General features: G+C 41.1%; 1 protein-coding gene across 4 annotated transcripts in view; it reads right to left on the bottom strand.

The window, feature by feature from the left end:
- sh3pxd2b.L (SH3 and PX domains 2B L homeolog) overlaps window positions 1–14,894 on the bottom strand; it is a 103,874-nt gene that overhangs the window by 12,798 nt on the left and 76,182 nt on the right. The gene's annotated exons all lie outside the window — the stretch shown is intronic.

Genomic DNA, 14,894 nt, shown 5'->3' with positions numbered 1-14,894 from the left:
TTCACATTTCAGAGTTACCAGATTTGCTTAAAAGATTTGACTTTACAGTGGGGTTGGGCCTTCCTGAAATTCTCACTTCCCCAGGGCGCAATTGCTAGAGTAATAAGGGGTAGAATATAGTGATGTGCGGGCTGGCCCGAAACCCATGGGCCGACTGTTTTATCAAATCTTCAGGTCTTGGGCAGGTTCGGGTTGAGCAGTTCCTTCCACTCTCCCTAACACTTCTGGCTCCTCCATTTATAGATTTCGCATGTCCCACCAATTTCATGACATAACTGCAGGGCGGGTGCAGGTCTTTAAATGGAGTAGCCGAGCCAGGTCGGTCCAGGTGCAGGTTGGGTGAGGGCGAGTTAGGGTCGGGTGCGGGTCCAGAAAAGCAAGACCTGCAATCACTAGTACAATAGCTTATGTGCCTCCCACCCCTGATGAATAAGGTGGACTTGCATTCAACACTATATTCTATGTTTCAAAGCACAGAGACCTGCGGTGATTCTAACCCATTTTTTTGCAAACTTCGTAGGAGCTCATAACTGATCTAGACTACAACTGTACTGATAGTCATGGAGGAGTTAAATGTATTACTCTCTGAACTGCTGGGAATCTTATGGATTCCTTAGTTTGAATTTCAGTAAACGTGCCCCTTGAAGATGGAAATATTGTGAAATATCTATAAATATGCACATGCATTTCACAATCTTACAGAACATTCTTTGTATTGTATTGGTTAATTAATTAAGAGCACAGCCATATTCTGTACCCAGTACATCACAACATATTCATATAGGTAGAAAGAATATCACAGTTTGCGTATTGTTCAGTGCAGGAGGTTTTGTGGCTACCACCAGGGCTGCCATCAGAAATCACAGGACCCCACACAACAACATATTCTGAGCCCTCCCCTCAGTACAAAAGCCACACAGACACAAGCAATAAAACATTAATGGCCCCCCATGTTAAAAAACAACAATGGTGGCAACGGACCCCCTACAAGTTGTTAAAAAAAGAATATTGGTGGCCAGGACCACTACAAGTTATAAAAAAAATTGGTGGCCAGGGCAAAGGGGGTGCAGCATGACCGGGCCCCCCTTCAAACTTTTAAACAGAGGACAATAGCCCCCCTGATGTGGCCTTGGCTACCACATAAGGAGTCAAGAGCCCAACAACATGTGGTGTCTATGTTTTAGTATGTAAAGGAATTTTTAATTCAATAATCTGTTGTAAAGCGCTGCAGAATATGTTGGTGCTATGATAATAATAAACACAGTAACATACATCTATTACTCCTATTAGCAGTCTGAGTGCTGAACAGATGGAGCTGTATAAGAAAACACAGACCAGATATTGGAGCCAAGATTTAGCAGCAGATTTTATTTACGGACAAGGGAAATTACGTTACTTCCCTAATGATTTCCAATTAAATCAAGCAGCACTTTCTTGGCTGCAGGCACCAATACACGCTGATATCTGGTCTGCACTGAACAGACAAATGCACACATGTAATGGAAGAGGGACACCCTTGGAAGAAGTAATACACTGGCTATTATGACATGAATAGCTGCACCTATGGGAGAGAGACAACATTAAGGCTTAGTTCCTTGGTGCAGGTGTCTCATATAATGGAACATTCCATGCTTATGGCTCGTATTAAAGGACCCAGAGTGTCAGCAACCATGCACCACCTGCAGAGTTGCTGACATGAGAATCTGAAAGAAAGCTGCTGAACTAAAAGCCTGCCTGGTATTAGCAGTCTAAAACTGCAAATATTTCAGAGACCACTACAAAAAGAAAATGGATGTAAAGTGCGAAAATTCTCAGAGAAGCACTCTGCATAATTTTATATCAGATTTTAATTTGGGTTTAGATCCCCTTTATGGACCTCATTAAATAATGAAACAAAAGGAAATAAGAAATCAGTACTAAAATTCACTTTGCATGTACAGTGAAAGCAAGTAGTGATCACCAGGAGGTAAAGGCAGCACTGGAGGAGCTGTAATGTGCCCTTTATATAAAGAGATGAGGAAGGGCAGTGTTTCAAGTAAACAGTCATTACTACATACAAGTTCAGAAAAAATAAAGTTGGCCACTAGTTTGATGAGGTCATCATATGAGCAGATCTTTCCCAAATATGTCGGGCTGATCCAATGGGATCCAATGGGACGAGGACTGCATCAATGAGCAGTCATTGCCCTGACATGATCTTGATCAATATCTGGCCAATTTCAGTTGGGTAGGCTCATTGAAGTGCCCCATACACCGACAGCTGCCATCTTGGAGTGAAGAAGCCAAATTGGCAGATAAATCTGATCTGCCCATGCATAGCCAACTTGAGTCTGAACTAGGAGAACCCATGCCAATGTAAGTTATACCAAACCGTTGCTGCAGAAGTGCCCACAAATGACCTGCACAGGATAAGTCTCTTACCAGAGGGTATGCCATGGTGCTGAAGAATTCACAATTCTACTCACGCTATGCAGTTCCCCAATTTTAAAAGACTGGGAATACATTCTCCTACCCAGTGAAGACATATAAAAAACCATGAAGAGGTAAACAAGATTTGATTAGTCTATAATAAGTTTACTTCTATTCTGCAACTTTCTGAATTTACACATACTAATTCCTAGTTGCATTTTAATATGAAACATTAGTAAATATGCTTAAAAAAAACCCAGGGTGTTCAAAAACTCTATTTATGGCATATATACACAGGCCACTGACAGCTACAGACTTGGCCCCTCCAGGTTGAATCAACAGTTTATTGGCCAGTGTATAGAGGAAAATGGACAGCCTGCACCACTGATCTCTGGCAAGGGATATCGATGTGCCAAATGAGGACTTTACCAGCCCATTGATATGGTGTTCTCTGCTGAATATCTCGCTGAAGATCTGGAAAAGATCTTTCCAAGATCATTTGTTTCAATACACACGTGTAGAGCTGAATGGTCAGATATACAGGTAGAAACAACAGAATTCTACCTGTATATGATGATTCAGCACTAGACAGTGGCAGATGTTCAGGTTCCTTCAAAGGCGCCCAATCAAAATTTTCCACCTGGACCGATCGACTGATATCCAAGTCTTCTGCTTATGTCGGTCAGCTTATCTCCCATCATACACTCACCAAATATCGCACGAAAATTTGTTTCATACGATAATATCTGTGCGTGTATGGTCACCTAGACCCTAACATGATCTGCTGACTGGCCTGGGTGCCAATCAGATCAGCCCAATTTGGTCCACCATGTAAAAACAGGCAAAGATCTTCTCATTAGGTGACATCACCAAACACTGCAATGTGTAATTTTGAACATGATAGATCTCATTCAAAAAGCATCTGCAACATTCATTAACTGGGCACAAATACCCACAATGCAGTGACTTCCCCCGAATTCCTATGTAACCGAAGGCACCCATGCACAATGTGCCAATATAGACCAGGCTGACAGTTTTTGTGTTCCCTAGCAGCCAAGAACGACATCTGAACCCTCATTATCCTCACTTAATTACTACAGGTATGGGACCTGTTATCCAGAATGCTCGGGACCTGGGGTTTTCCGCAGGGGCGCTCCACCAATGAGGCGAGTTGAGACACTCGCCTCAGGCGGCAGCACCCCCCTGGTTACCAGGGGCGGCAAAAATGCCGCTCCTGGTAACTAAGAGCCGAATTTCCGGTTTTCAACCCGGAAATTCGGCTCTTCTAGTGCAGAGAGCGCAATTGCGCTCTCTGCACTAGCGTCGTGCAGCGCCCCGACCCCCTCCTGCGCAGAAAATGTGAGCGCCGTGAGGAGGGGTCGGGGCGGCAACGGAAGGCCGCCTCAGGCGGCATATAGGCGCGGATCGGCGCTGGTTTTCCGGATAACGGATCTTTCTGTAATTTGGGTCTTCATGCCTTAAGTCTACTAGAAATTCATCTAAACGTTAAATAAACCCAATAGGCTGGGTTTGCTTCCAATTAGGATTAATTATATCTTAGTTGGGATCAAGTACAAGCTACTGTTTTATTATTACAGAGAAAAAGGAAATCATTTTTAAAAATTTGGATTATTTGGATAAAATGGAGTCTATGGGAGACAGCCATTCCGTAATTCAGAGCTTTCTGTATATCAGGTTTCCGGATAAGGGATCTATACCTGTATAACATTTAAGCAGCTATGCAAATCGAAGCCCAAGTTAAGTATGAATGGCTGCACCTACACTTTATACCAGACCTTCTGAAGGAAATACACATTTTTACATGTGCAGGGTAACGGTATATTATGTTTATATAACTTATGTTTGCTTTTTTTGGTGTTACTGGCCCTTTAAAGTTAAAGCAGAAACAATACACAATTATGATAAAGTTGACCCTTTTCAATTTCAGTTCTATGCCCTAAATTCTCTGTTGCACTAAAACAAAATAAAATCCAGTTTACATGTACAGCCTGCAGTATAGGTTGATCCTTTATAAATAAGTGTATTATTATGAATGCCAATTTAAAAAATAAGCAGAAAAACCAGTCCCTTTAAACTGCACTATCATTGCCACATTCAAAGTAGATGCCTTTTTAACAGTAATGAATGTGTTTCCAATTGGGAATCCCACTCCTGACCTCCCCAGAGGAACTTTCAGAGATGAAACATATTGAGTGTCTGTTCTTGTTTCCCCCAGTAAATCTCCCCACATCTGCACTAAAGCCTAAACACGCCACACTGTGTAGGGCTCTGCAGTGGAAGAAGCATTCTCAGTTCTGTAAAATCACTTCAACTCAATTTCAACATTTTATTGAAATAAACTAAGAGGAAGGACAGGGCCTGCTACTTCCATAACTATTACCATCTCCTTTAGTAAATAAAGCTTCTTCAAGAATAAAGGGTATTACTATCCCCCCTCTGCTGTAAAATAGAAGGATAATAAAGATCACTGAGGAATTCCATGACTACACAATGGCCAAGGCCATGAAGCAATATTTTTATACAGACCATGTTCAGGGTGGTAAAGGGGTGGTTCACCTTTAAGTATGTTATAAAATGGCTAATTCTAAGCAACTTATTTTTTTATTGTTTTTTAATTATTTGCCTACTTCTGACTCTTTCCAGCTTTCAATTGGGAGCCACTAACCCCATAAAAAAACAAATGCTCTGCAAGACTACAAATTTATTGTTATTGCTACTTTTTATAAAACTTATCTTTCTAGCCAGGCTTCTCCTATATATATTCCTGTCTCTTATTTAATGCATGGTTGCTAGAGGAATTCGGACCCTAGCAACCAGATGCAGCAGCAAGCCATGGCTAACTGAGTGCTTCCAAACATCTGCTGTTGTTACATGGCTGTCTATTAAACGCTGGTCAGAGCACTGGTGTCCCGTTTGTAATTATATGTCTGATTTATTCTAGAGTATTTTTCCTTGCCGATACCAGAAAAAAATGTTTTTTTTTTGCATGAGGCAGATGTGCAATCCCTTATCCCACATACATGTGGCTAAAACTGCACTAAAAATCTGAAATAAACATAATTGATTGAAAGTTAGGGGTTTATCTACTAAACTCTGAATGCAAAAATCAGATTTTTAAAAAAAATCACGCATTTTTCGGAATTTATTAAACAACAAGGATGGAAAAGTCAGAATCTGAAAATCCAGCATCTCAGACCTGTCGAGGTTGCATATAAGTCAATGGGAGAAGTCCCAATGATTTTTTGATGTGCGCTGGGTTTTTGGCAATACCCCAACGTTTTCGAGCAAAATTTTGAGTTTTCGGGTGAAAAATACGAAAAATCATGAAAATCGGATGAAAAAGTCGAAAAAAATCATGAAAATCAGATTTTTCAAGTTTTTTCATGTTTTTTTCCCGCAAACAAAATTTTCACGAAAGTGTAAGCCCAAAAAACCCGTGCGGATTTGGGCGGAGTTTTATATGGAGCTAAATCCGGACTTTGATAAATAACCCCCTTAGAGTATGGCTAATGCAGAATCCCCAAACAAAGGAGAGTTGGGAGCACTCACCGGCCCACGATGTATTTCAGCTGTGCTACACGTGGAAGTACGCCCCCGAAGCGTTGTTTCAAACAGCAAATTTTCGTAGTCACGGAGCATCAAGCAGGTTAAAACATCCGTTTATTGAAAAATGATTAAAATATAACAATGGAGCATAGTGAGCCCATCGGCTCCATGGCTTTGACGCGTTTCGTGGACAAACCACTTCCTCAGAAAGCATTCTGAGGAAGTGGTTTGTCCACGAAACGCGTCAAAGCCATGGAGCCGATGGGCTCACTATGCTCCATTGTTATATTTTAATCATTTTTCAATAAACGGATGTTTTAACCTGCTTGATGCTCCGTGACTACGAAAATTTAATGCAGAATCCCCGCACGGAGCCCTATCCGTCATGCAGAGACTGTTACTGGTTAAAAAAAATTTGAGATTCCAAGCAGCAAATATTTTTATTCCATTCATGAGCGAGACTGAGCGTTTCTCCATCTCTGACCCATGTCTGTAGGGGGATACTGAATCACTGCCAAATATTTACAGTCTGGATCCATATTCTTCTCTCTTGTTTTTCACTTAATATGCTTTAGGAGTGCATTCTCCAGCAGTCTACGCAGTATAAATACTTGTATTCTTCCAGCCACCGCAATCTCTCTCCTACTGAAACAAACCGCTGCTCGAGGCCCTAAAAACCCTGCCACCATGAGACAATTTTTTTTTTTTTTTTATAACACAGCAGTACATTTTGCTGCAAATTTTGTGATTATGTGAAGAGTAAGTAGCAATGTAATACGTTGCCATAAATGTACCAACTTTTGATTTTATAACATCGGCAGGTTCTGGTTTATTCTGAGCCAACATTACTAATATGCTACCCTCTTGCCCTCCTCTGTTTTATGCCTGTGGAAGGTGTAGGCTACAGATTCCCCTGATGGTTAGCAATGTTATTTCCAGCCCCTTTAATTCTATTTCTGAGCACAACAGCAGAACGTCTCATGGCAGATTGTAAGGTTTGATCACATCGAGACCATGAATGTTCTATAGAACATATACAGCTACAGTATGCTATGAAGCAGCTCCACCAGCTCCTGTGATGTCAATTGTATGGACTGAGGCACAACAGAAATTCAGGCGCCAAATATATAACTGTGTTTATAATTATAGATTTATGACTCACAACGGTAGAGCAATGTGATTTCATATGTTGTTGTAGAATGGCCAATTCTAAGCAACTTTTCAAATGGCCTTCATTTTTTATCGTTTTTTAATCATTTGCCTTCTTCTTCTGACTCTTTCCAGCTTTCAAGTGGGGGTCACCGACCCCATCTAAAAAACAAATGTTCTGTAAGGCAACACATTTATTGTTATTGCTACTTTTTATTACTCATCTTTCTATTCAGGTCTCTCCCCTATTCATATGCCAGTCTCTTATTAAAATCAATGCATGATTACTAGGGGAATTTGGACCCTAGCAACCAGATGGCTGAAATAGCAAACTGGAGAGCTGCTGAATAAATAGCCTAAATAACTCAAAAAAGTAATAAAAAATGAAAAACAATTGCAAATTGTCTCAGATTATCATTCTCTACAACATCATACTTAAAGTTAACGCAAAGGCGTTAAAGCAAACTGCTGCACAGAAAGAAACACTCAGACTACAGGTAGAACACATGGTCCTCTCTAGCCAATCATATCGGACAAATTTTGTTATGGCTTCTCCCCTAACCAATCACATTTGGCACGCTTGGTTACAGCTTCCTGCTCTAGTCAACCACACTTGACATCCTCAGTTAAAGACTTTATTTTCAAGCAGGGTTTGTTTTCTATTTGTGAAAAGCCTACTGCGCACCCAAAACATTCCTTGTTGGGCACATTTTTATTGTTACTAACGATGCACTGAATCCACTATATATGATTCGGCCGTACCCCGAATACTTCGCAAAAGATTCGGGCAAATACCGAATCCGAATACTGAACCGAATTCAAATTAGTGGGAAGGGGAAAACATTTTTTTACTTCCTTTGACAAAAAGTCATGCAATTTCCCTCCCTGCCCCTAATTTGCATATGCAAATTAGGATTTGAATTAGGTTTAGCCAGGCAGAAGGATTCGGCCGAATCCTGCTGAAAAAGGCGGGATCCTAGATTCGGTGCATCCCTAATTGTTACAGATCGTCAGCCATGTTGCTACGGTCAATTTATCCGTTTCTTAATTCAGTGATGTCCAACTAAAAGTTGCTCTCCAAGAAAGTTTAATGACCCCCTACTCTGCTTAAATCCTCTATATATTTATTTGTATGACCTGAGCATTTTGATACAAGACATCTCAGCCCAGTAAATGGAAAAATTAGCCAGCGCTATGCTTAGAAGTTGCATCTAGAGACACAAAATTCACTACTAGCAGTACGACAGCCCGACTCAAACATGGAAATGCCAATTCTTAGAGAATAAATACCTCATTTACTAGCTAAGCTAGGCTCTCTTTCTTTAAAACTGGACAGATTCCAGTTATATTCTCCCACAGACAATATACCGTTCCCCTCCTCAGAACGAGAACCGTACCCCGTATATTTGCATTCCTCATTTGATCCGGCTGTGATCAATGCATAGTCATTTCATTTTCTGTGCTTGGACAATATGAGCCTAGCAATTTCCTGCTGTGCATTGTAGATCACCCCACATACTTACAGCTGCTTAGTCTCCTGGCAGCGTATCAAGGGTAAATGCAAATTGGTCCAATCATGCTCTGCCAAAGGAGAAACTCAAGGTCTCTTTCAGAATTAGCATTTCCAATTGCAGATGATGAATGTGCAGAAGCCATCAAAGAAAGATGACAGGGCTCTTAAAGTTATGGAACCTGTTATCTAGAATGCTGGGGACCTGATGTACTCTGGATAATGGATCCTTCCTTAATTTGGATATTCATACCTTAAATCTACTAGAAAATAATGTAAATCATGGTTTTGCTTCCAATAAGGATTCATTATATCTTAGTTTGGATGAAGTTCAAGGAACTATCGTTTAGGGCTATTCCACACGGGGAGATAGCCACGCGTTTGCGGTTGCGGCGTCAAAGCGCCGCGCCAGTCGCCGCGACCGGCGCAGGTGACAGTTTTGTATGGGCGCCTATGTAAAAACGCCTGTGCTAACCACACGAGGCGATGCGCTTTTCAACAGTCGCCTGAAAATGCCTCGCCAGGCTTTTTCAGGCGACTGTTGAAAAGCGCATCGCCTCGTGTGGTTAGCACAGGCGTTTTTACATAGGCGCCCATACAAAACTGTCGCCTGCGCCGGTCGCGGCGACTGGCGCGGCGCTTTGTCGCCGCGACCGCAAACGCGTGGCTATCTCCCCGTGTGGACTAGCCCTTACAGAGAAAAAGGAAATCATTATTAAAAAATTTAGATAAAAAGGAGTCCGTGGGAGAAGGCCATCCCGTAATTCGGAGCTTTCTGGTTAACAGGTTTCCAGATAACATATCCCATACCTGTCTTATAGAATGTCTAATTCTAAGCAACTTTTCAATTGGCCTTCATTATTTAGCATTTCAGAATCAGCATTTCCAATTGCAGATGATGAATGTGCAGAAGCCATCAAAGAAAGATGACAGGGCTCTTAAAGGTATGGAACCTGTTATCTAGAATGCTGGGGACCTGACGTACTCTGGATAATGGCGCTTTCCTTAATTTGGATATTCATACCTTAAATCTACTAGAAAATAATGTAAATCATGGTTTTGCTTCCAATAAGGATTCATTATATCTTAGTTTGGATGAAGTTCAAGGTACTATTTTATAGTTATCGTTTTTATAATTACAGAGAAAAAGGAAATCATTTTTAAGAATTTAGATAAAAAGGAGTCTGTCGGAGATGGCCATCCCGTAATTCGGAGCTTTCTGGTTAACAGGTTTCCAGATAACATATCCCATACCGGTGTTATAGAATGGCTAATTCTAAGCAACTTTTCAATTGGCCCTCATTATTTAATTTTTATAGTTAAAAAAAAAAAAAGACAATTAAAAATGATTTGCCTCTTTCTTTTGGCTCTTTCCAGCCTTCAAATGGGGTCACCGACCCCCATCTTAAAAAAAGAAATGCTCTGTAAGGCTACAAATGTATTGTTATTGCTACTTTCTATTATGGCCTCTCCTATTCACATTCCAGTTTCTTCTTCAAATCAATGCATGGTTACTAGGGGAATTCGGACTAGCAATGAAATTGCTGAAATTGAAAACTGGAGAGCTGCTGAATGAGAAGCTAAATAAATCAGAAATCAGAAATAATAAAAAATGAAAATCACTTGCAAATTGTCTCAGAATATCACTTGCTACATCATACTTAAAGTTAATTTAAAGGTGAACAATCCCTTTAAAGCACACAACACAGTCAAATGTGAACTGACTTTTAAATAGCTCCCAGTACATCCCTGACTCTACAGCCATGCGGCTTACAACAATTACCTTTTCTTCTGGGCTCATCAAAATACTCAATGCACTGAAAAGAAGTCAAATCATTCAGGGCTAAATCCTTCTACTGTCTGTGGGCCACTACTAGATTCTTCCACAAGCCAAATGACTAACAAACTTCCTGCCCAGCCACAACACTGTGGTTACTTCACTCTCTTAGTATGTAATAAAAGACTTCTGCAGCAGTCTTCACTTTGTTGTCTAGTAAACTCTTAACCGCCTCCCTAGTTTTTAAAGATTCCAGGAATTGGTATATTCTCTTTTTTTTGTCCAATATAGAATTACATACTGCGAGACACATAAATCAATTGCATGGAATGCGACGGCTATGCCACTCATTGCCTTTAAATGGCTCTGCTCCAAGATCAACCACCTCTGAATACTTTTATATAATTTGTATTAATGTCATAAGATTATATTATGGAAATTACTGGCAAGGCTGGGATGGAATGTCCTCTCAATTAATACCATTTTAGGCAAATAGTGATAATCCAATTAGCACATACAACAGTCACCGTTGGCACCTATATATCACCATACACAGCAATTCCATATTGGGAAATGATTATCTGGGAAATATAAAGCCTTTAGGGTCAGGGCACATGCTCAGATTTGGGGAGATTAGTCAACCAGGCGACAAATCTCCTCTTCTTGGGGGCGACTAATCTCCCCGAACTGCCTCCTGCCAACGATTTATATTCTAGCCGGCGGGAGTTCCTCATGAGGCAACTTCGGGCGACTCCAGAAAACAAAGCACTCCGAGTGCCATCCTGCTGGCGATTTACAATCTAGTCAGCGGGAGGCAGTTCGGGGAGATTAGTCACCCCGAAGAAGAGGAGAGTGTGTGCCCTGACCGTTAAAGTTAGATCTCTACTGCTCTTATCAGGCTTGTTTGCAAAGCTGCAGGCATTATAATAAAAGTAGGCAGATAGACCAATGCCACATTGTGAGCAACAAGGCAGGGGAAGCAGAAGCACACTACTGCACAAAAATGTAGGCTGAAGGAGGACTTTAATATGGGTAATTTATTCCTCTACTGCTAATCCTGCCTGCGTAATGATCTCAGTTACTGATGAAAGCTAAGAAGTGCATAAGGTCAATGAATGAACAGCCGGATCAGAGGAAAAGTGATTGAAAAATCAAACCTGCCAGACAGAGCTCTTAGGTAATGAACTCTGGGCTTAAGAGCACTCAGGCTAATAAAGCATGCTACTAGCCAGAGCTGCGGAGATGGTTCACTGCTGTTCTAAAATATAGCCGTCTTGCTTAATAAAGGTACCCAAACTAATACCACAGGCTCAATTTCCAATAAATGTCTCTTATGATGTACGTAAACCATGAAGCGACAGTAGAGGCAATTTCTTAAAGCAATCACACTTTCCTCAATACATCATATGCACTGAATTCACTTAATATGTGTTTTCTATCAAGTCAAGGGTATGCCAAACATTTCACACGGACGTAGATATGAGTCAATAAAAAAAATGATGAAAATGCGTTACAGTATCCCTTTAAAGTTAATGTTCATCAGGGCTGCTTAAAAGAAGCTACAACAGCATATCTTATGGGAGAATAATTCCCGATAGAGCAACGGAGGCGATTGACAATCATCCAATATGAGTTATGTGAATGAAATCATAATAAAATGCACAATGGACCAGTGGGAAAATGTTTCTGATCATCAAACACATTTAACTATTAGTCAAAGATTACACAAGTAAACACAAAATGCAGTTTTTAAATGAGGGTTTTTATTATTTAGGGAGAAAAGAAATCCAAACCTGTGTGAAAAAGTAATTGCCCCCTGAACCTAATAACTGGTTGGGCCACCCTTAGCAGCAATAACTGCAATCAAGTGTTTGCGATAACTTGCACCGAGTCTTTTACAGCGCTCTGGAGGAATTTTGGCCCACTCATCCTTTCAGAATTGCTGTAATTCAGCTTTATTTGAGGGTTTTCTAGCATGAACCGCCTTTTTAAGGTCATGCCACAACATCTCAATAGGATTCAGGTCAGGACTTTGACTAGGCCACTCCAAAGTCTTCATTTTGTTTTTCTTCAGCCATTCAGAGGTGGATTTGCTGGTGTGTTTTGGGTCACTGTCCTGCTGCAGCACCCAAGATCGATTCAGCTTGAGTTGACGAACAGATGGCCGGACATTCTCCTTCAGGATTTTTTGGTAGACAGTAGAATTCATGGTTCCATCTATCACAGCAAGTCTTCCAGGTCCTGAAGCAGCAAAACAACCCCAGACCATCACACTACCACCACCATATTTTACTGTTGGTATGATGTTCTTTTTCTGAAATGCTGTGTTACTTTTACGCCAGATGTAACGGGACGCGCACCTTCCAAAAAGTTCAACTTTTGTCTCGTCGGTCCACAAGGTATTTTCCCAAAAGTCTTGGCAATCATTGAGATGTTTTTTAGCAAAATTGAGACGAGCCTTAATGTTCTTTTTGCTTAAAAGTGGTTTGTGCCTTGGAAATCTGCCATGCAGGCCGTTTTTGCCCAGTCTCTTTCTTATGGTGGAGTCGTGAACACTGACCTTAATTGAGGCAAGTGAGGCCTGCAGTTCTTTAGATGTTGTCCTGGGGTCTTTTGTGGCCTCTCGGATGAGTTGTCTCTGCGCTCTTGGGGTAATTTTGGTCGGCCGGCCACTCCTGGGAAGGTTCACCACTGTTCCATGTTTTTGCCATTTGTGGATAATGGCTCTCACTGTGGTTCGCTAGAGTCCCAAAGCTTTAGAAATGGCTTTATAACCTTTACCAGACTGATAGATCTCAATTACTTTTGTTCTCATTTGTTCCTGAATTTCTTTGGATCTTGGCATGATGTCTAGCTTTTGGGGTGCTTTTGGTCTACTTCTCTGTGTCAGGTAGCTCCTATTTAAGTGATTTCTTGAGGTGTGGCAGTAATCAGGCCTAGGGGTGAGTACAGAAATTGAACTCAGGTGTGATAAACCACAGTTAAGTTATTTTTTAACAAGGGGGGCAATCACTTTTTCACACAGGCCCATGTACATTTGGAGTTTTTTTTTCTCCCTTAATAACGTAAACCTTCATTTAAAAACTGCATTTTGTGTTCAATTATGTTATCTTTGACTAATAATTAACGGTTTTTGATGAGCAGAAACATTTAAGTGTGACAAACATGCAAAAGAATAAGAAATCAGGAAGGGGGCAAATAGTTTTTCACACCAGTGTGTGTGTGTGTGTGTGTGTGTGTGTGTGTGTGTGTGTGTGTGTGTGTGTGTGTGTGTGTGTGTGTGTGTGTGTGTGTGTGTGTGTGTGTGTGTGTGTGTGTGTGTGTGTGTGTGTGTGTGTGTGTGTGTGTGTGTGTGTGTGTGTGTTGTGTGTGTGTGTGTGTGTGTGTGTGTGTGTGTGTGTGTGTGTGTGTGTGTGTGTGTGTGTGTGTGTGTGTGTATATATATATCAGTGCATATGGTCCTTTTCAAATGTGGTAATTGCTGGGATGTACAGACACTGAAACAAGTAGTTTAGCTTAGACCATCTTCACAGAGAGACATAAAGGTCAAATGGGTAGAACTTTTGGATGCTGCATGTTTTTTCAAAATTAAAGTTTAAAGGGATAGTGTTGCAGGACAACTTTTTTTAAAAGAGCAAACTGGTTTTTTTAATATTTAATTTCGAAATCTGACATGGGGCTACGCATATTGTCAGTTTCTCAGCTGCCCCCAGTCATGTGACTTGTGCTCTGATAAACTTCAGTCACTCTTTACTGCTATGCTGCAAGTTGGAGTGATATCATCCCAATGGGCAGCTAACCATGTAGCAGCTCCCTGACAACTCTGCTGAACGATTTGTTTGCATTTCTAAAAGTGGCCATAAATAGAGATCCGCTCGTTTGAAGATGTTGCCAAATGAGTGGATCTCTCCCCGATAAGCCTACACTGAGGTGGGCAATATCAGGCTGATCATAATGGATCCAATATGGGCGGTCGGATAGCGGCACAAGATACACGCATAGATGGGATTTTTTAACCTGCCAGATCGAGAGCTGGCCAGCTTTCGGATAGATATTGATTGGGGAAGCCCGTTTGATGGCCCGACGCATGGGCCAATAAGCTGCCAACTCGGTCTTTCGGCAGCTTTTATCGGCCCGCATATGGGGGCCTTAAAGGTGCTCTCTAGCTTTGTTCCGGATTGGTCTACCACTAGAGAGCGACTTGGGTTGTGGTTAACAATGAGAAACAATATGTCTCAATGCCGTTCCATCCTGAAGTGCTGGCTCCTTCTCAAATCTCAGGATCATGCACAATGCACTGAGATGGCTGCCTCCACACCAATATTACAGCTAAAAAATACATTTGTTGGTTCGCTTGTATTTGATTAGTAAATCAAGTGACGGGCACGTGTCACTCAATACAAAAAAAAAAGCACCAAGTGTACCATTACCTTTATGGAGAATGTATTCTGACATTGATTTTGGCTAAAATATGACCACTGA

The sequence above is a fragment of the Xenopus laevis genome, chromosome 3L (genome assembly GCF_017654675.1).
Source record: "Xenopus laevis strain J_2021 chromosome 3L, Xenopus_laevis_v10.1, whole genome shotgun sequence".
Lineage (NCBI taxonomy): Eukaryota > Metazoa > Chordata > Amphibia > Anura > Pipidae > Xenopus > Xenopus laevis.
This window is presented reverse-complemented; position numbering and strand designations above follow the sequence as displayed.